The sequence below is a fragment of the Magallana gigas genome, chromosome 10 (genome assembly GCF_963853765.1).
Source record: "Magallana gigas chromosome 10, xbMagGiga1.1, whole genome shotgun sequence".
Taxonomy (NCBI): Eukaryota; Metazoa; Mollusca; class Bivalvia; order Ostreida; family Ostreidae; genus Magallana; species Magallana gigas.
In genome coordinates this window covers 23,737,666-23,759,466 of record NC_088862.1, presented here as the reverse complement: position 1 = coordinate 23,759,466, position 21,801 = coordinate 23,737,666, and the positions used below count along the sequence as shown (strand labels likewise).

General features: G+C 33.3%; 1 protein-coding gene across 10 annotated transcripts in view; it reads left to right on the top strand.

Moving 5' to 3' along the window:
- LOC105347760 (polypeptide N-acetylgalactosaminyltransferase 5) overlaps nt 1-21,801 on the top strand; it is a 62,056-nt gene that overhangs the window by 3,175 nt on the left and 37,080 nt on the right. For 7 of the 10 annotated variants that reach the window (XM_066073286.1, XM_066073285.1, XM_066073278.1 and 4 more), the window contains exon 2: nt 14,069-14,193. The gene's annotated coding sequence lies outside the window, so the exon portion shown is untranslated. Of the gene's footprint in view, nt 1-410; nt 564-5,247; nt 5,393-13,857; nt 13,981-14,068; nt 14,194-21,801 lie in introns of those variants that run through there. The other 3 variants (XM_066073275.1, XM_066073277.1, XM_066073276.1) reach the window with 3 other exon arrangements.

The window sequence follows — 21,801 nt, the reverse complement described above, 5'->3', positions numbered from 1 at the left end:
ACCAAGTTAATAAATGTACTACTCTGATGCATGAATCATATGATTTATTGTGAGTGATTTTATCAGCATACTAAGTATAATACTGATTCTGTTCATAAAATATCGAGAATGTAGATCTTTGTATCGATAGTTATTGATTATGAGAAAAACAATACCGCAAATTATGCACAGGATAGTAAAAAAAAAAAAGAATCAGCAGCACATGAACGATTCTGCAATTAGTCCCAATTTAGGACTAGTTAAAAGCTCTAACTGGTTTTACCAGGCAAATTGTATGTAATGTTTACATTATTTCAAAGCAAGCAAGTGGAGAAAAAATCAAAACACCTGTCGAAAAAAGGAAACTTTATATGTTATAAGAGATAACTGGAGTGACTTCCCTTGAGCTAGGAGTTTTGTGTAGGCTGGTTTTTGGTGATAAGACTTGTTGTGTTGTCGGCCACTGATAAGTCAGCTAGTAACGTCGTAGCGGTCTTCCTCCACGACAAATCACCGTCGTTATCTCCGAACCGGGACTATCTACGTGTACATGTATATTTCTTGCTGACCTTTTTTCTTACCAGGTAAAAAAAAAAAATTTTATTCGCTCAATTAAGAAAACTTCACATATTGTTTTAATCTCATTGTCAAGCCTCTACTTTTATTAGCATTTTGGATGGCCCATTTAGTATGGATATCTGATATATAATTAAAAAGACCTTTTAAAAGTCTGTGAAGAAAATTATGGGTTTTAATTGGGAAAATGTGACAAGTTTTCCCCCATGTAACATTGGAATTAATATATATGAGTATTGTATGACTTATAAAATGTTTGAATCTGTGGTCGGAAGTGGGCTTATACATGTAACTTTTAACGTCTTATATTATACCATATTGTCAGTGTTATACTCGGACATATAGTACGTACATGTCTTCAAATTCACTCACTTTTACAACAGGCAGTATATCGACATTGTTGAAAGTGGTTATTAATGCATGACATTTTATAAATATAATATGAGATATTCCAATAATGGGTGTAGTTAATGGTCTGTAAAATTCCTGGATAAGTGTTTTATTTCTTAAAATAGCCATGCTGTTATTACAGTGTAATATGCTACAAGGTATAGTTGACTCCCCAGGGAATATATGTAGTTTTATTAAATAGATCACAAATTGGATAAGAGTGAGATGTTTTAATTATAAAGAAGTTAAATGTTGAAATTTGAATTTATTAATTTTATCAATTTTTTTTTTGGGGGGGTAGGGGGGATGGGTAGGGGTAACAATTTGTGATCGCTTTAGGGGAAGAGGTATTGACATTTTTGTTAATGTTTGTCTGAAATTTATAAATTACTTATGCTACACATCGGTCCGAGTACACTAACCTTGGGTCTTTTTATTGAACGATTTTTCAATCAATAATTTTTTCAGTCATTTGTAAGAGAGATACTTCATAGTTCATCATAATTTGAGGTGAATTTATTGCACATCTGGTATGATATATTTATTGTTGATTGACAGTTCTGACACTTATTGGTGATGTATATTTCTAGCCCACCTCAGTGTACCAGCATTTATTGTATTCTCTTCATAAAATACATAATGCTCGTAAACTAAGCTATATAAAGAATAATTCCTTACACATATTAATTGATATATTATAAGATTAGCTTTATTGAATAAAGAATATATGAGTTCAGAAAATACTGTGATATGTTTATTATCATTTTTAATTTTTATTATGCACCATTTGTGCTTTAAGAAAGTTGCAAAGGGGGGGGGGGGTTACTTACCTTTTGTATGAAACTCTTCCATGCATCATTCATGTTCAAGTAAACCATTGACATAATCAATGTTTTGTACAATGTGCTTGTCTTCAAATGCTTTCTTTGGTGATTTATGCGAGATAGGAAGGTGTCAACATTGCAGTAAAAATACATAACCTGCAAATAGATTTCAGTCCTGTCAGTTTCTACAGAGCTATGAATTACAATCATTTTCTGTAAGAAACAGAGGAATCCTACTTGGTAGAAATGATATAGAACTAAACTATGTTTTATTAAAAGTGGAAAAAATTATTGTGTCAAAAAAGCCCTCACTTAACACTGAATTTCAAAGTAAATTAAAGTTCTGAAGGGGGCCGGGACTCTTGATGTTCTCCGACAAAATCTAGTAACTTCTACAATGTACTGTGTACTGGCATGGGTACACACTTACGGGGGGGGGGGGGGGGGGGTAAGAGAAAGATGAAGTTCATTTGATATATATTAGCCTGGTAGGTTTATAATTATTAGCTCACCTGAGCTGAAAGCTCAAGTGAGCTATTCTGATCACATTTTGTCCGTCGTCCGTCTGTCCGTCTGTCCGTCTGTCTGTCTGTCCGTCTGTAAACTTTTTACATTTTGAACTTCTTCTCTAAAACCGCTTATCTAATTTCAACCAAATTTGGCACAAAGCATCCTTATGGGAGGGCGAATATAAATTGCAAAAATAAAAGTCCGATCTGTATTCAAAGCGGAGAAAACCTTGAAACTGTAGAAAAAGGGGGGTGCATTTTTAAAAATCTTCTTCTCAAGAACTGCTGATTCCAATTCAACGTAGTTTAGCATAAGTTATCCTTATGGGAAGGAAAATATAAATTGCAAAAATTAAGTGCTAATTCTGTTTCAAATCTGAGTTATTACGAAAATAATAATAAAGGAAAGGCGTGTTTCAATCAGTTTAATAGCTTCGGGTTCGGCATCCGGTAATCCGGCATCCGGTAAAATGGGTAGGCAAGACTTGGACGGGCAAAACAAAGATTGGCAGTTATTAATCTGCCAATCTCATTAAAATTTCAGGATATTTGATGGACCAGTATATTTGTATTTGCTGTAAATATTGCTGCAAAATAATGCGTATTTGGAATTGACGATTGTCGATCTGCCTTGGCTTTTATTTTGCCACGGCCCGGGTTTGCATACCCATTTTACCAAGACTCGTATTCCATCTTTAAAACGAGGTTCTTTGTTTAAAGCAGCCATGACATTATACGAAAAAGGGTCGATCTGACTATGATGAATTTGCTTGTTGTGCAACAGTTCGCGTATGAAGGGAAATTTTTGAAACATGCAAAATATATTGTTGCCGATTTTGTGAAGTAAATTGAGGCTAAATATTTCAATGCGTTGACAGTTTTCACACATGACGTTGGTGTTAGCTTGGTCCGATTTTCGTTTCGTTTTCATTATTTCTGCTTGTAACCTGGGAACTATCGTCTGTATTTCGTGATTTTTACGTATCAAATCAAACAGAGACTTCGGTAAATCAAACAGTTAACTGTTAACCTGCGCACATTAAGCAAAATCTGATGTATAAAAAAATAATGAAATACAATTCATTCTATCGGTAATTCGATCGGCATTATCTTTTGCGTAATGGTAGATTAACGCAATAGGTTTTGTTGCGATGCTCGGCATTTTCTCGAGTTTATTCAGTTTAAATAAAGTTTGATATTGCTGACGGAAATATGTAGGTATATACATGTATATATATGATTCATTTCGAAAAAATAAATTGTGTTCTTTATTTGTTATAGTGAATGTTTCTTGTGTTTAATTGTTTTCAATTTCTATTTACTAACCATATTTGAGTGTTAAGCTTCAAATTATAAGCAAGATACAGAGATTTGCTCCCAATTCTATGTATGTACACAGATCTTAAAAACTAAAGATTTAAAAAGTAAAAATTTGTCAATTTTTATTAAGAACATTTTCAAAGTCTGTTCTTCCAGAAACCAACTTTAACATCTTATTGTATTGTAAACTTAATATTTATTCGTCATTATTACTCCTACTGTACATGTGATCCTTCACTGTGTTTGTGTACATTTGTATAAACTGATTTTGAACCTCAAATACCAGTGAACTGGTCTTGAGTGAATAAAAGAATATAAAATCTTAGGCCATTCTTTTTTTCCATTTTAACTGCTGAAATACCAAGTTAAAACTCATAAGCTGAATGTAATAAACTCATGTGAACAAAATATGAATCAAATTAGGCGAACTGTGAGCTCTGTATCTTGCTTATAATTCTACAATTGACGCTGAAATTTTGGTTGAACATTAGAAAATCTCTATGAATTAGAGTATATGTTAAATGCTTATACAAACAAAATAAAAGAATGATATTCTGTATATATCTACTCTCTGGGGCCCTCTCTTTATACAATAAATAATGTGAAATCTACATCAATTTTGATAGTTTTTCAGACACGAGTAAATAAAAACGACATCTTTAAAACAGTGTACATATTTCTGACACATTTCTGTTGCGGGGATAAAGTAATTATCGCTATTCCTAAGAATATCACAGCGAAAAATTATCCTGGTTTGTACGCGAAGTAGATAACAGTCATTTAATCATAATTGAGAAGACGAATACAATTTTTGAATGTTTTTTAATTTGAGGAATTGAGCACATTGAGGTACAATTTTCTTCTTCACATCTATACATGTAGGGTTTTTAAAATAAAAAACAATAACTATTTTTTTTTTAATACAATAACTAGTAAGTAGTTGATGAAAATAGTGTACCTATATGCTCTCATATATTTTGATCGCTTTACAAAGTGGGGGGGGGGGCAGAACTAAAATATAGGGATTTGGAAGTTAACAACTTAACAGTAAACCTCTACCAAATGTTTAGTTTTATATCTTGCGTAGGATTTTCTTATTCTGGTAAAAAATAGTATTTCATGAAGGTACAATGTCAAAGATTACATGTATACAAAAATAAGTGTAAAATTCGAATACTTTACAATATTTATTTTTTGTTTTTCTACCGAGGGACCATATGGCACAATATCTTTTGAACGCCCATTGTTGCTCAGGTGAGCGATGTGGCCCCATGGGCCTCTTGTATATATGTACTATGGTTTTATATGTATTTATGAATTCCAAAGTGTGAATAATACAAAATTGCCTGAATTTACTAAATAGTTCACCATAAAGGTTTAAAGAATAGGCAAGGAGGGGAGGGGGGGAAGTGGAATGGACAATGACAGTCATTTTATAAGGTTACTTTGAATACTATTTTACTGCGCATCATGATTGTATGTATGTATTAATATGAAAAAGTGAACAAATACTGATTTGCCTGAAGTCATTAGTTCACCAAAGAGTTGTTACAATTTGTCAAGTATCGTTTAGTGTGTGGATCGACACTGCTGTCACAAAAGCATTGGCGTACCTCTTTGTGGTACCTTTAGGCCCATTTGTTACATGCATTTTATTACGACGGCAGCAAGCTGAACAATTGTCGAGTGTCAGAATTAAGTGCCTTCACATGTAAAGCTTCGAAATCAACTCGGGTTTTATAAATTCCATGAATTGGGCACAGGCTATTGGAAAGCTTTGGGGAAATTTTCTAGGTAATTACTTTTTTTTTTTTTAAGATATACTTTTAAATATACTTTTACTGAAAAGAATAAAGTGTAATATTTGTAGTTTTATGGCCTTATGAAAATGTGTTTGCTGTATACGGTGCACTATAATGACTTGATATTGTACTCTTGGTCATTTAGGTTTTAGATTATTTTTTAGTACACATGTGCTTTTAAATCTTGCAAAGATGAAATCATTTTTAAGATTTATTGCTACTTTATATTGATTTTGATACTGATCGACTGCCATTCTGTGAAATGTACATGACTGTATATATATTGAGCTGTTAAAGATGTACGTACATCAGATACTGCTTTCTTAATAGCAAACCTTTTGTTTATAATCAATAATAATCTATGCTTTTAATCATGTAAGTCTTATTGCCTCAGGAGATTTGTATGAAGGGGCAAGAGAGTTATGCTAGATAAATAAGATAATGTTAAGAAATTCAAATAAAATTCATGATTTTTACAAAAAGTATCAATTATCAAAGCTCACCTAAAAATTCACCTAAAACAAGACGGGGAATGTTCCAGATTTTAATGAATAATTTACATACACGTATTTATCATGATATTGCTACCTATTGATAAACAACTGTTTATGTGTACAAAGCAGTTTAAACGTGGCCGACCTTTGACCTTATCACAGAAGATTTTGTTGTAACATTATCTGTGTGTTTGTTTTTAAGCTGGTGGCTTGGTCCTGAATCGTGATAAATGATATTGAACTGAAAGCTTTCTCTCCCCCCTGAAGGCTGTGTTTCTCGAGTAATATCCTTAATCTTATCACTGTCTGTGGTCCAAACATGTATTGAAAGGAAAAATAATGTCCTCTAGTATGAATGTGGTATCAATCAGGTCAAAGCAGTGTGACTCAGTAAAGGTAAAGAAATAGGTCACCTGGGGGGGGGGGGGGGGGACTGGGGGGGGGGTAACGGGTGGGTGGTTTAGGGATTGGGGGTTGGACTGTAGTCTTTTATTGAATTAATACATTGTTCCATGGCTGTATGTGTTTCCAGTCATCTTCCCAATTTAAGTTAAGAGGATCAGAAACCCCTAAATGACTTGGGAAGATGGTGTTGCCATATTGCACCTGTATAAAAATCTCATAAAGAATAAAGAAGGTATGCTGTTGTGTAGGTATGATGTTGTATAGGTATGATGTTGTGTAGGTATGATGTTGTATAGGTATGATGTTGTGTAGGTATGATGTTGTATAGGTATGATGTTGTATAGGTATGATGTTGTATAGGTATGATGTTGTATAGGTATGATGTTGTGTAGGTATGATGTTGTATAGGTATGATGTTGTATAGGTATGATGTTGTATAGGTATGATGTATAGGTATGATGTTGTATAGGTATGATGTTGTATAGGTATGATGTTGTATAGGTATGATGTTGTATAGGTATGATGTTGTATAGGTATGATGTTGTATAGGTATGATGTTGTATAGGTATGATGTATAGGTATGATGTTGTATAGGTATGATGTTGTGTAGGTATGATGTTGTATAGGTATGATGTTGTGTAGGTATGATGTTGTGTAGGTGTGATGTTGTATAGGTATGATGTTGTATAGGTATGATGTTGTGTAGGTGTGATGTTGTATAGGTATGATGTTGTATAGGTATGATGTTGTATAGGTATGATGTTGTATAGGTATGATGTATAGGTATGATGTTGTATAGGTATGATGTTGTGTAGGTATGATGTTGTATAGGTATGATGTTGTGTAGGTATGATGTTGTATAGGTATGATGTTGTGTAGGTATGATGTTGTACAGGTATGATGTTGTGTAGGTATGATGTTGTTTAGGTATGATGTTGTATAGGTATGATGTTGTGTAGGTAAGATGTTGTGTAGGTAAGATGTTGTGTAGGTATGATGTTGTATAGGTATGATGTTGTATAGGTATGATGTATAGGTATGATGTTGTGTAGGTAAGATGTTGTGTAGGTAAGATGTTGTATAGGTATGATGTTGTGTAGGTATGATGTTGTATAGGTATGATGTTGTATAGGTATGATGTTGTATAGGTATGATGTTGTATAGGTATGATGTTGTATAGGTATGATGTTGTGTAGGTATGATGTTGTATAGGTATGATGTTGTGTAGGTATGATGTTGTATAGGTATGATGTTGTGTAGGTATGATGTTGTATAGGTATGATGTTGTATAGGTATGATGTTGTATAGGTATGATGTTGTATAGGTATGATGTATAGGTATGATGTTGTATAGGTATGATGTTGTGTAGGTATGATGTTGTATAGGTATGATGTTGTGTAGGTATGATGTTGTATAGGTATGATGTTGTGTAGGTATGATGTTGTACAGGTATGATGTTGTGTAGGTATGATGTTGTTTAGGTATGATGTTGTATAGGTATGATGTTGTGTAGGTAAGATGTTGTGTAGGTAAGATGTTGTATAGGTATGATGTTGTGTAGGTATGATGTTGTATACGTATGATGTTGTGTAGGTATGATGTTGTGTAGGTATGATGTTGTATAGGTATGATGTTGTGTAGGTATGATGTTGTGTAGGTGTGATGTTGTATAGGTATGATGTTGTATAGGTGTGATGTTGTATAGGTATGATGTTGTTTAGGTATGATGTTGTGTAGGTATGATGTTGTATAGGTATGATGTTGTGTAGGTGTGATGTTGTATAGGTATGATGTTGTGTAGGTATGATGTTGTGTAGGTATGATGTTGTGTAGGTGTGATGTTGTATAGGTATGATGTTGTATAGGTGTGATGTTGTGTAGGTAAGATGTTGTATAGGTATGATGTTGTGTAGGTGTGATGTTGTATAGGTATGATGTTGTTTAGGTATGATGTTGTGTAGGTATGATGTTGTATAGGTATGATGTTGTGTAGGTGTGATGTTGTATAGGTATGATGTTGTGTAGGTATGATGTTGTGTAGGTATGATGTTGTGTAGGTGTGATGTTGTATAGGTATGATGTTGTATAGGTGTGATGTTGTGTAGGTAAGATGTTGTATAGGTATGATGTTGTGTAGGTGTGATGTTGTATAGGTATGATGTTGTTTAGGTATGATGTTGTGTAGGTATGATGTTGTATAGGTGTGATGTTGTATAGGTATGATGTTGTGTAGGTATGATGTTGTATAGGTATGATGTTGTGTAGGTATGATGTTGTGTAGGTATGATGTTGTATAGGTGTGATGTTGTGTAGGTATGATGTTGTATAGGTATGATGTTGTGTAGGTGTGATGTTGTATAGGTATGATGTTGTGTAGGTATGATGTTGTGTAGGTATGATGTTGTGTAGGTGTGATGTTGTATAGGTATGATGTTGTATAGGTGTGATGTTGTATAGGTGTGATGTTGTATAGGTATGATGTTGTTTAGGTATGATGTTGTGTAGGTATGATGTTGTATAGGTATGATGTTGTGTAGGTGTGATGTTGTATAGGTATGATGTTGTGTAGGTATGATGTTGTGTAGGTATGATGTTGTGTAGGTATGATGTTGTATAGGTATGATGTTGTGTAGGTATGATGTTGTATAGGTATGATGTTGTGTAGGTATGATGTTGTACAGGTATGATGTTGTGTAGGTATGATGTTGTTTAGGTATGATGTTGTATAGGTATGATGTTGTGTAGGTAAGATGTTGTGTAGGTAAGATGTTGTATAGGTATGATGTTGTGTAGGTATGATGTTGTATACGTATGATGTTGTGTAGGTATGATGTTGTGTAGGTATGATGTTGTATAGGTATGATGTTGTGTAGGTATGATGTTGTGTAGGTATGATGTTGTGTAGGTATGATGTTGTGTAGGTATGATGTTGTGTAGGTGTGATGTTGTGTAGGTGTGATGTTGTATAGGTATGATGTTGTATAGGTATGATGTTGTTTAGGTATGATGTTGTATAGGTATGATGTTGTGTAGGTGTGATGTTGTATAGGTATGATGTTGTTTAGGTATGATGTTGTATAGGTATGATGTTGTGTAGGTATGATGTTGTGTAGGTATGATGTTGTATAGGTATGATGTTGTATAGGTGTGATGTTGTGTAGGTATGATGTTGTGTAGGTATGATGTTGTATAGGTATGATGTTGTGTAGGTGTGATGTTGTTTAGGTATGATGTTGTATAGGTATGATGTTGTGTAGGTATGATGTTGTGTAGGTGTGATGTTGTGTAGGTGTGATGTTGTATAGGTATGATGTTGTATAGGTATGATGTTGTTTAGGTATGATGTTGTATAGGTGTGATGTTGTATAGGTATGATGTTGTATAGGTATGATGTTGTTTAGGTATGATGTTGTATAGGTATGATGTTGTGTAGGTATGATGTTGTGTAGGTATGATGTTGTATAGGTATGTTGTGTAGGTATGATGTTGTATAGGTATGATGTTGTGTAGGTATGATGTTGTATAGGTATGATGTTGTATAGGTATGATGTTGTGTAGGTATGATGTTGTATAGGTATGATGTTGTGTAGGTATGATGTTGTGTAGGTATGATGTTGTGTAGGTATGATGTTGTATAGGTATGATGTTGTGTAGGTATGATGTTGTATAGGTATGATGTTGTATAGGTATGATGTTGTATAGGTATGATGTTGTGTAGGTATGATGTTGTGTAGGTATGATGTTGTATAGGTATGATGTTGTGTAGGTATGATGTTGTATAGGTATGATGTTGTGTAGGTATGATGTTGTGTAGGTATGATGTTGTATAGGTATGATGTTGTGTAGGTATGATGTTTATTAAGGGTTATTGTTTTAGTTTCAGTGCTTGCCATTGTTTCTCATGTTGTTTGTAGTCCTGTTGTATCACAGTGCTTATGATATTGTATGTTCTGTGTGTACTAATTACTGTATATCTCTATGTCTGAGTTTTTCTTACATTTGTCTTATTTGCTGGTGGAAATTTTTGCTGTTTTTATTCCAAAACAGGTACATTTCTTATTTTGTGATTTTTTTGGGGGTGATTTTTAAATTGGTGACTTTAACAGTACAAGAGTGCATGCAAAACATTTTTTTTTCTGTAAATGAATGAATACTGCAAAATTAATTCAAAAGAGAATAGCACATGGCATATATAAACCAGGTTATAAAATACTTGTGCCATATAATGTACAACTTGAGGTTTTTAATTGTGACATTTTTTTTTTCATTTTACAGCTTCTTAAATAGTCATTATGTTGCAATTTAAAATCTTAGTTCCTCATAACTGTCAACCCAGCAGGTGTAACATATGTCTGCATTAAGACTTTCCAAATATCGTATTTGTTTATACATACCACTTACAACCGACTGTGTTTAAAAGTGTCATGTATAATTTGTCTCTCTTCGTGTTATATCAATGGAAATGAGGCCGTTATTTACATAAAACAGATTACAAATCTTGCTACAATTAGGGCTGTCACTCGGAGACAATATTTTTTTGGGGAGATATTTTTGAATTATATTACATGTTAATTTTTTAGCCTTAATCCTTGCTTCCTGAAACAACCCCCCCCCCCCCCCCCAAAAGTTCTTAATTGGGACATAGTCCAAGTAGTCATCTACTAAAACTAGCTGTCTCAGAATCTCTCCATTAGTACATATACCTGTATTGTATTGATATAATTACAATATCGTATTGATATAATTACAATAATGTAAATGTATAATTATCATTAACAGTATTTTTTTTTATATGGTAAAGATGAAACCTAAAAAGTATACTGGGAATTTAAGAGTTCTGCATTTTGCAGGGAATTTACAAGCTAATTTCTTTATAATGTTGCGATTTTAATTTTATTGAGCCAGCTGTCATTTACAGGTAAATTGCATCCGGATTTTCTGCAATTTACATGTTACAGTATCATATATTGTAACGATACACCTGGAAATCTGAAAATTTTAATTTGCACTCACTCTCTTTGTCTCTTCCTGTATTTCACTTATTATTGTCATTTAATTCCCATTTTAATGAAATTTTAACAAAATTCATTAATCAGAATTGCATTAAAAAACTTTTATAATAAATGCATGTGCGTAAATTTTACAAGTACACTAGACTGCAGTCCAATGCATATTATCTTATTCATAAAATTCCTAATGCTCTTCCAATATATGCAGAATTAAAATGCATTAAAGACAAAATGTTTCCAGTTTTCTGTAATAAAATAAGCACTTAGAATTGCAAAAGTGTAAAAATTTGAATTTGCCTTTCTTTTCAATGGACCATTGTAATAGAATTCTATCAGATTGTGTATTTTTGGAATTTAGTGAGATGCCAGTCCGTTGTGTAATTATCGCGTCACGTATGACCTGACGAGACAGCAAGGGTCGACTTCGTTCTCCGAGATTAAAACTATCTGTCATTAGAGTCGGTCGTCAACAGATGAAATCCCAAAGAGTCACGATTTAAAAAGTTATTTATAGGATGCTGTGTTCAGAAAGACAGTTTTTTTTTCGGCTGCATTCATTAAGCTTATAACTGTTGCAAGTTGCATAAATGCAAAGCTTAACGATACTGTTTTTCGCAAAGTAATAAGAAAATGTAAATTAAAATGTCATTTGTTATCTGTGAATTTTAATTTTGAAATTAATTACATTTTTTTGGTGAGATTTATTCTTCCATGACTTGTTTTTAATAATATCTTTATTGTTATTATATACTCCCTTACATAATGCATGTGAGGTCAATGTTTTATTTCAATTTTATGAAATAGTTTAGTTATGTAAGTTTAAAGTTTAGTTATGTAAGTTTAAAGCTGTTCATTTGAAAGTTCATGCATGATTGTTAAATGGAGAATGTACAACTTGAATAATCAAACCTAACATTGCGGGCATACCCCTTAAAGTACATGAGCATGTGAGCAGTGCAATTTTGATAAGCTTAGTGTATACTGTGATTTAATACATGGTAATAATTAATTGTAGTGTAATTATGCCTTTTTTCCTTTTTGTAAATGCGTGCTGTTTTGTCAGCTCTCCATTCTTACTGCATGTAATTGCATATGTCTTTAATAGCGTAGATTAATATCATTTTATCATTTGCCATTTGTTTTGTATTTCAAGTTTGTGTTTTTTTTTTCTCTGAATGTCAAAACTCATGAGTTAAATCATCCGTAACATTGTGCATCAACCGAATTCTTCAGAACTCTAGTCATGCACAATACAAACATGGAAGTATTTTTTGCTAAACATTTCTGCCAGCATCATGGTGATGTTATATAGATATTTGTTATGCGATCACGAATCGAGGCAGAAATCAGGAAGTTTGTTGAAAGCAGGAAATGACTCTCATCTCCAAAGAATGGAGCGAAAAAAAAAAAAAAATCGGAAACTCATCACAATTTTGTAAAAACTGGTTGATGGTTGTTTTTTTTCTGTGCACTGTCACTAGGGATCATTCTGTTGTTGATTGCCTCCTTCCAGATTGTTCTGTGTACTGTAATTGCAGACTTTATTGTGGGGATGTAGTCTAAGAAAGCGTGAATAATATTCAGTGTTGAAATTTGCGTTCTCTAACTTGGGGGTTGATGGTAATTGATTGATCATGCACTTTATTGTCATAATTGGTCGATAAAAGGGGATAATATGCTAGATTGCATATGTATCTTTCATTTTAAAGTTAAATTTTGTTTGTGCACTCTGCATTTGTTAATGCTTCATCATGTTCATAATCGGACCAAACAAGATTTTACCTATAGTCATGTTAATGTCCAATAATTATGATGATTGCAAAGCAGTTAAGGTAGCTAGGTTTTGATTTATATATAATACATGTAAATTGGATTGATGATATTGTGATAAATCTTGATGTGATGAACATATGATGAAGATCTTCTAAATATTAATGAAATTAAGATTGAATGAAATCATTAAATGAATCATTGAATCTAAATTTTCACCTTATTAGTGAGATCAAAGTGATTTATATTTAAAAGAACTGCATGTAGTTTTTCAATACAAAAATATGATCTTCACAGAATTAAAGAGGAAGATAATTGAATCATTAAATTTAAACATATTTTATTGAGTAATCAAATGGATTATAAAGCCTATATAAACCCTCTCCAAAATACAAAGTCAAGAAGTGGTGTTATAAAATAATCATAGAATATAGAGTATATAGTATGTAGTATAATTTACCAGTTTACAGAGTGATATATTTTTGATATTTTTTTTATACAAGACAAAGGATTGAATCATTGAGATCATAGTTATATGCACGTTTCACAGCTAAGGTGTCGTGTTTGCTGATCAAGGCTTTAAATGTTTGGTGATTGAGCTTGCAATAGTGCTGATAAAATCATTTTTAGATTCAGTCTCGGCAGTGTATCACTGAGCAGTATTGATTTTTTCAAAAGTTTTACCTTAGAAGTATCGCAATTTTTTTCGATAACCTTTAAAGCATCATGCACAGTTTGCCCTGGTTGACACAATATCTTTATCCATTTATATCAAGCGGTGCAACGAAAAAACTGCGTATTATTTTCTGCTGTCCGCAGTTGCACGATAAAATCCTAGCTCTCGATCTGTTCAGGTATTCAAGGAACCACAAGCCCTAATAGTAGTACCTGTATTTGCTTTGGTTTGTATTTTTTTATGACTGATTCGCTACTGTCACTCATGTGTTTAAGCTATCAGTGTTGACAAATTAACACGTTCGTTAATTACAGGAGTGGACATTTACGTTGACATGTGTGACTGAGGGTCGGAAGCTCCTACCTCGTTATCCAGACCATTTGTCCACCGGAACCGTGTCACTGGACACTGTGCCAGAGAGTGCTTTATTCAGGTCAAGGTAGGCAACGTACTTCTTTTTTTTTTTTTTTGAAATTCAATATTTATAGCTGTCGTGCATGGTTTTTAAATTCTTTTTTAATGATGAAATTCAATATGAGGCTGTGAATTTTTCAATCGATTTATTAATTATAAATTTATGAATGTGAATGCATCCCAGTAGGCCTTTATGTATGTATGTATCATACCATATATCAAGTGATGTTTTAATTAATATTCATAACCTCTGTGTTGATTAATTAGTAAAATTCATTTTTACAATAATTTCTTGGATACATTCCTATTTTAACTTTTCTGACTATTTTGGAAATTTGGAATTTTAAGATAATTTCTACGAATTACGCACTTAAGCTTTGAATTTTTTTCCAGCTATTTGTGTAACTAACGAGCTCAGTCTAATGTTGAAAACATGAAAAATGTCTGCATTTATAGATCAGTCATTGTCATGTAGCTGACATGTTTTTATTGCATTGAAATTCTTAGTTAAGTCTGTAAAAAAGGGGAAGGGGGGGGGGGGTATTCCAACTTTTAAATGCTCATTGCATATGCAGATCTAAAGGAATGGTCCAACCAGGCCCCCCCCCCCTTTGCTAACACAATTATCACCTAGAACGAATATCCCCCACTGCTTGGAAAATTTTGCTGGATCTATGCATCGTAGTGGTACAGACTCTTATTAGTAAAATGTATAATGTATGTTTTATGAATCTTAAATGTATCTCATATAGTTATTAGAAAAATATGCCTTTACATTAAAAGTTAAGTACCGATTGTTTATTCATGATATTGCTCAAGTATTATTAAAACATATGTTCAGTACTTCCTTCTTCATTATGTAACTGTGCTGAACAATATTACATAATAATCCACTTTAAAAGGTTAATACTGCATTTTTTTTTAAGCTGGAGGTCATGTATCCTCTTAGTCTAATTAAGGATTTTGATGACTGTGGATTTTAATGAGCACAAACGAATTTTAAGGCATGATGATCTTAGAACTCTCAAAGAGGTTTATAAGAATGTAATTTAAAATTTTCCCTAGATACCTCAAATCGTTTTATATCTTGATAAATATATTCAGCGAGACATTGGTAAAGAATTAAATTTTCCATAAATCTGGGATGTAGGATGAACAGCTAGCTAGGTCTTCCTTTTTACATCATAAAAACTAATAACCAATCTGTCTGTCTGTCAGTTCATCTCTCTCTCTGTCATTCTGACTGTCCATCTGTCTGTCTTTTTTGACTATCAAAACACCCTACAAATTAATCCATTGATATAGTGAACTGACCTGCTGCAGCACTTATAATTTAATGCAAGCTAACCCACTTGTTCCAACTTCGATGACATCATGACATGACTTCCTCTCATTGTGGCACATATAGGCCTGACAAGAAAATCTCTGCAGTCTGATCAGTAATAGCCTTTTGATCTCTTATCTGTCTGTCTGTCGGTCTATCTGTCTGTCTGTCTGTCATTTTGTCTTCCCATCTATATCTGTCCAGACTCTCTAGTAAGAGCAATATTGGAACAGTGACAATACCAACACACCCTCTGAATTCATTGACAGAGCACATTAACCTGCATTGCTAGCCATATAAACCTACATGTCCAGACTTTGATGATTTCATGTCATGGTCTCTCCTAGCTGTTCCCATATACTGGTATGACAACCAAGTCTCTGCATTCTGCTTCCTTGACATGCACATATCAATAGTTTTTGCTGTATTGATCAGTCATATTTGCAGAAGTTGACATGTCTTCACTTAAATTGGCTTATTTTTTTTTAGGGATATGGGGTGAGATTGGGGCTAAATGTCTGCATGATATGTCAGATGTATACATGCAGTAGTAATACTGTAGCTCCAGGTCAGATGGGCTACTTGGGAGCTACTGTTTAGTTCCTTATGTGTTAAAAAGTTGCAATTTACGGCGCTTAAAAACTTTGCAGAAAAAAAAGCCGTCTTATTTATCAGTACCAAACTGGCATTGGCATTAGCATGGTAAATTGCAACTTTTTAAAACGTAAGAAACTGTAGCTCCTAGTTTGACAATTCAAATTTTTTTCAGACCGGGAGCTATAGATCTGCAGCTTACAATAATTATTGTGTACTGTATACAGGGAAATATTCGCCCCCCCCCCCCCCCCCCCCCATCACCCTCATTGACAGTGGCCAAATTTCAGGCTGGGCAAATTCAAAACAATTTTTTAACTACTATGTTGATTTAAAAGAGTACCTGTCATTATACACAGTCTAGGCGAATTCAAAATGGGGCGAAAGCGTTTGTAAGTATTAGAAGGGTGAAAAATAACGAATGGGGTAAAAATAACACCATACAAAGTATTCAGATTTTGAAAGGATTACATGTATTATTCAGGTATGAATAAAAGCCAAATTTTATAGTGTATTATTGTTAAATTTTGTTGACACTTTCTGTATATTAATTGATTTATTTCCTTTATTTACCAACAGCGTAAATTAGGGAAATTAATTAATTTCAACACTGCTCAATATATACATCACATTACGTTATGTGCTCTGAATTTGGAACTCCTCCATTATGATTAAAAAATAGTTCACTGATTGTTTTCATTCTTAATAGTTTATTGTTTATAATTGTTTGATTAATGGTCTTCTCAAACATGTTAATGACCTAGTCTACATTACAATTCATTATATTTGTCATATATTACTGCATATAAATCAAAACTAACTCATACTCTAACGATTCTCTCATAGGGAACCCTTCATTCTGTGGATAGCTCAAAATGGATTCTCTTTAAATCCGTTAATGACCCTATAAAGTATAATTGCTTTTGATACGCAGGGACTGACCGCATAAATCTATTGCGTTTGATACAGTGAGCGCCGACTGTTAAATTATTATGGTCATGATTAGTAAGTTACTGTGCCACGAGGTGTCATCCCTGGACCCACAGAAATAGATTCAGGGTTTGTAAAAAATGAGATCAGACTATATTATCCAATATCATTTTTCATTTCAAAATGTTTAGGCAACAACGTTCCTGTTAAGTGCCAAAAAGTAATTGGGGGGGGGGGGGGGGGGTCTTTATTTTTAGAACATGTTGAAGTAAGAAACCTGTGTTCTTTTAAGTTCCCTATAGAGGCAGGGGGATGGGGCACTTTTTTGGTTCATCAAAGAATTATGATGACTTCACACTGAAAACCCAGCACTGGGTCTGATAGCCATTGGGCAAGGCAAGGCAAAGCAAAATACCCAGACTCCATCCAGTGGTACGCCGCCGGTGGGTGGTCGGCGCGTGTCAGCGTGGGGAGTTTGGACTTAGTCGTTTTTTGAAGGAATGCACATAGCACTAAGAGTGATCATTTTTTTTACCATCAATGTGTAACAGATTTGGTGTGTTCTTAGAATTGCATTTTGAGGGTATTTTATACACATATGAGGTTGTGTAATGTGACTATATGTATAGTATATTTTTGCACTTTTCCAACTAAAAAATGATATATGATGACCGCCTAATTTTTTGCCATTTTTTTTTCAAGAATTAAAATGATGATTTAGAAATAAAATATTTTTGGAGTGCTCCCTAAGGAAAATGCAGACAGCGACATTCACTGTGTCTTACCAACCTGTGTTTGATTGCAGATTAATGGAGCAGTGAATCTATACTTTTGTAAGCTTTCATCAGCCATCCAGTAAACTGCTTAGCTATTATCATTGAGGTATAATTGTTCACAAGAAATGGTTGTATGAATAATTTCTAAGCGCCACCCACCTTTATCGTCCCATACTTTAACACTACAGTACATCTATGTGTTAATAAGTACTTCAAGTTGTATGAGCCAACCTCTACACATTTTAAGTCTTAGATAAATCTTCTATGTATGGAAACAGGGAAAATGCACCTAGCTATAATAAGTCTTGTCAGTGGTTTGAATATAAGGAAACTGAAAGCTTTCTACATGTAGAATTAATGTCCCGGCCCAGATATTCAATAAATCTGGCTAAGAATCATAACATTATCGTGTGATAGTCAGCCATTAGTCTGGGTTTATTATGACTTGGAGAACATTTTGGATACCAAAAAAAACAATATATATTGCATGTGTCTAAGCATTGTTTGCACTGATGGAGTAGATAAAGACAGAGGTGATTGACTCGAAATAACGGGGAATCGGAAAAAAATAAAAATCTCCGCAGGTTGATGGAAGTTTTTCAGCAGGTCGTAATGCGCAAAATGTATTAAATCAATGTTATAGTCCCAGGTTAATGTTTAATGAATAAGGAATCCTCCCCACTGATTGTTAAGACCGCTGAAGCAGCAGAGGGGTTAAAGGGATAAGGTCTATAGCTGTAGCGTCTTCTTTGATCAATTATTAGTCCAGGGTGTTTATTCTTTAATGTACATTACGTGTTGTTTTAGATCAGAGCAGCTTTTGTAGAAGAAAGATCGAAACCTGTCGGTGGCCAAAATTAAAGCTAGTGCAATTTAGTATACATGTAAAAAGTACTGTACCTATAAGAATATTGACTCTTATTTATTTATAAGCAGTATTTTTGAGAATTATATTTTGGGTAAGTTAATATCAAACTTTAATATAGAATTATTCTAAATTACTAATGAATTTTCTTTCAATCAAACCATTAACTATGAATATATATGCATTACCAGGTTACAGACAGACTCTGTCTCTAGTTACCTGGAAAAAAAAAACCTTTGTTTTCTTAATTTTTTTGATAGATTTTATCAAATATTTCATCACAGAATGGATTTCATTACATTTATTCTCTTAAAAGATTTCCACTGATAGGTATGGAAATGGCGGAGTAATATTTTCACTCAGAATTATTATTTAGAAAGATCTGAGCTTCTGATACTGTCCAACTTCGTTATCTCTAAGTAGATGGGACTGTTTAAAAAACTTCAAGACAAACGAGTATTCGAGATATTGAGGGTTAAAATTATTAAACTTTCAAATCACTTTGACAGATACATCATACATGTATTTGGTATGTTAAATCTCTTCAACAGTATATAATTATATAGACTTACAAATAAATTGAAAACTAAAAAAGAAACGTTTTAATTATTAAATTTGAAGTGAAAAACATGTATATCTTCCTTTAACATTATAGACCACTAAACGTCGGCTTTGCAGTGCAAATAAATGGATTGATATGAAAGGGAGATAAGTATGTTCCCAATTTCCATTTCTTTTTGGGAAATATTTCTTATCTTATCTTCTTAAAGAACTACGAATTAGTAAAATCAATCTGTATTAATTTGCATCTTATCCTTGCAACACTTCCAGATCACTGAGATATTCTGAAATCTGTAAAGCGAAGCAGACTTCCGTTAATGAATTTTTATGAAAGACAGATGGTAATGTTGTCCATTGAAAATTGAAGACAGTCATCTTTATCGTATATATTAACTATAATACAATCTGTATTGAAAGACTACCGGGTATTTGCTACAACTCTTGGAATTTGAATTTTTTTTCTTGAAGATAGAATCTACATGTAATTGTGATGGTTCCTTTATGGTTAATGCCTTCATTGTCCTTTCCAAGGCTAAATCTATCCGGCTAAAGAAAAAGAGAAAAATTGATCAGGATTTTAGCATTCTGATAGATCAAGTGTTTTCTTATTCCCAGCTTCCACACCTGAAGGGATAAAACCCCATTCATTATTGATTGGGCGAGAAAAACGGTGCAAAGACCGCCTCGGAGCCGTTTGGGAATGGATGTTTTTAATCACCCTAGTCGACGTGTAAAATGATTGGAAAACATCCATTTTTTTCTCCTCAAAAATCGTCTCTCTTGTATTTAGAAGACTCCAAATTTCCGGTCTGGTGTGAAAAAGACAAGAGAATTTTTGGCGAATTCCAACCTTTCCATAAGTACAGATTTGGACAAGATTCAGAATCGCAAATAAGAGTATACGGATGTTAGGTAAAGATAAATACAGAATTTTCCAAGAAGCCTATTATAGTTGTGTATTTGGTTTTATCATGGGACTGTCCATACATTAAACTCTGATTTATTATTGAAAGAGCTAGACTTCGAAATTAGGTGTATGGTTTGATTTCTGGGTCGATTGAAGTTCTCATTAAATGATGCGAATATGCATAAAATCACATTGTGAGATGTGAGGGAATAAGTGGATTTTATCGCTCTCTAATTGTTCTTTGCCACACAGCAAAAAAAAGGGAAAAAAACCTGTTGCACAACCTTAAAAAAACAGCCCATCATTAGATCGAACAAGAGTTTTTTGCCTCAGACAGTAACAAGACTTTATCTCTGTTTTGACTGCTCCAGACATATAATTTAGACCTTGTGATTTTTGTCTGAATTACAAGGGGGAGAAATAGACGCCTCTGTTAGGCTCTAGGGTTAAACGGTGTTGAATGGGACGACTTTTGTATATCATGTGAGTGGGAAGAGAGGGCGTTATATACAGTGATGGTCAAAAGAATACAGATCATGATTTATTGAAGTACATGTATTTTTTTAAAGGGCGGAGGATCGGGTGTCAGTTTAAACTGCTGAATCAGCATCTCCAGAAGAGAGCCAACTATTTCAAAGATTTTTAGGTCCTGCTGTACGTTATTTTTCTGAAATGCATCTAAGATTTTGGAAGCAGTGTCTGGGTTGATTTTGTTCTGTCCTTTCATTTAGAAATAGACCTGCTGCTAATTTTTTATGCTAAATATAGAATATTTAATAAATATAGGTCAAAGGTTAAAATGATTAGCAAAGTTCAAGGCCATTTATCAACTTCAAGGATATAGATTAAACCTAATGTTTACCATTTATTTGGGTCCCACTTTTTTTGGTGCTGAGTTTTTGTTTTTTGGCATCATGACAAATAAACTTTCATCTCATACATTTACTTTTACCATCAGTATATCCATTAATACAGAGTATTCTTGTGGGAGGTATGAGAAATGACCCAATAAATGTATATATAATGTGTGTTTAGCATTCAAATCAATATGATACTTGAACTACAAACATCTTTTTTTCTGTATGCATCATGAATTCATTTTTATAACATATATATATAGTTGAATAAGACTACACTACATAAATGGTCGATACTGTGGAATCGTAAAATTTGGAGGAGGCCATTTTTTGTGGATTCCTTAGATTTTACAGGTTCCTGGAGACGTAATTTCATGTATTCTCTTATACCTACAAAAAGAAGTATGACTTGATTACCCTAATTTATAAATTCATGGAGGATGTTACTTTGTGGATGAGGTACCCATGAATTCCACGAAAATTGAGCCACCACCAAATATAATGATTTCAATCATTCCACAGTATCATTTTTTTGCCTCTACACTATTTATAAGTATAACAGTTGTATTTCTATTATTTTGATAATAACAGCCATGGTTGTAGATATCAAGACTTGTTCTAAACTAGATTTGAATCTATTTAAACCAATAATATAAGTCACTTTTGAAAAAGGATGTGTCGAAAAATGTAATTAGATACAGCTGGGATCTGTGGTGGTTTTTTTCCCCAAATCTAGTTTAAAGAAGATCGATCTATAAGTTTCTGGTGAAAATAAACTGCTGATTATAATTGAAGGATTCGAGGAATCTGCAATTGATC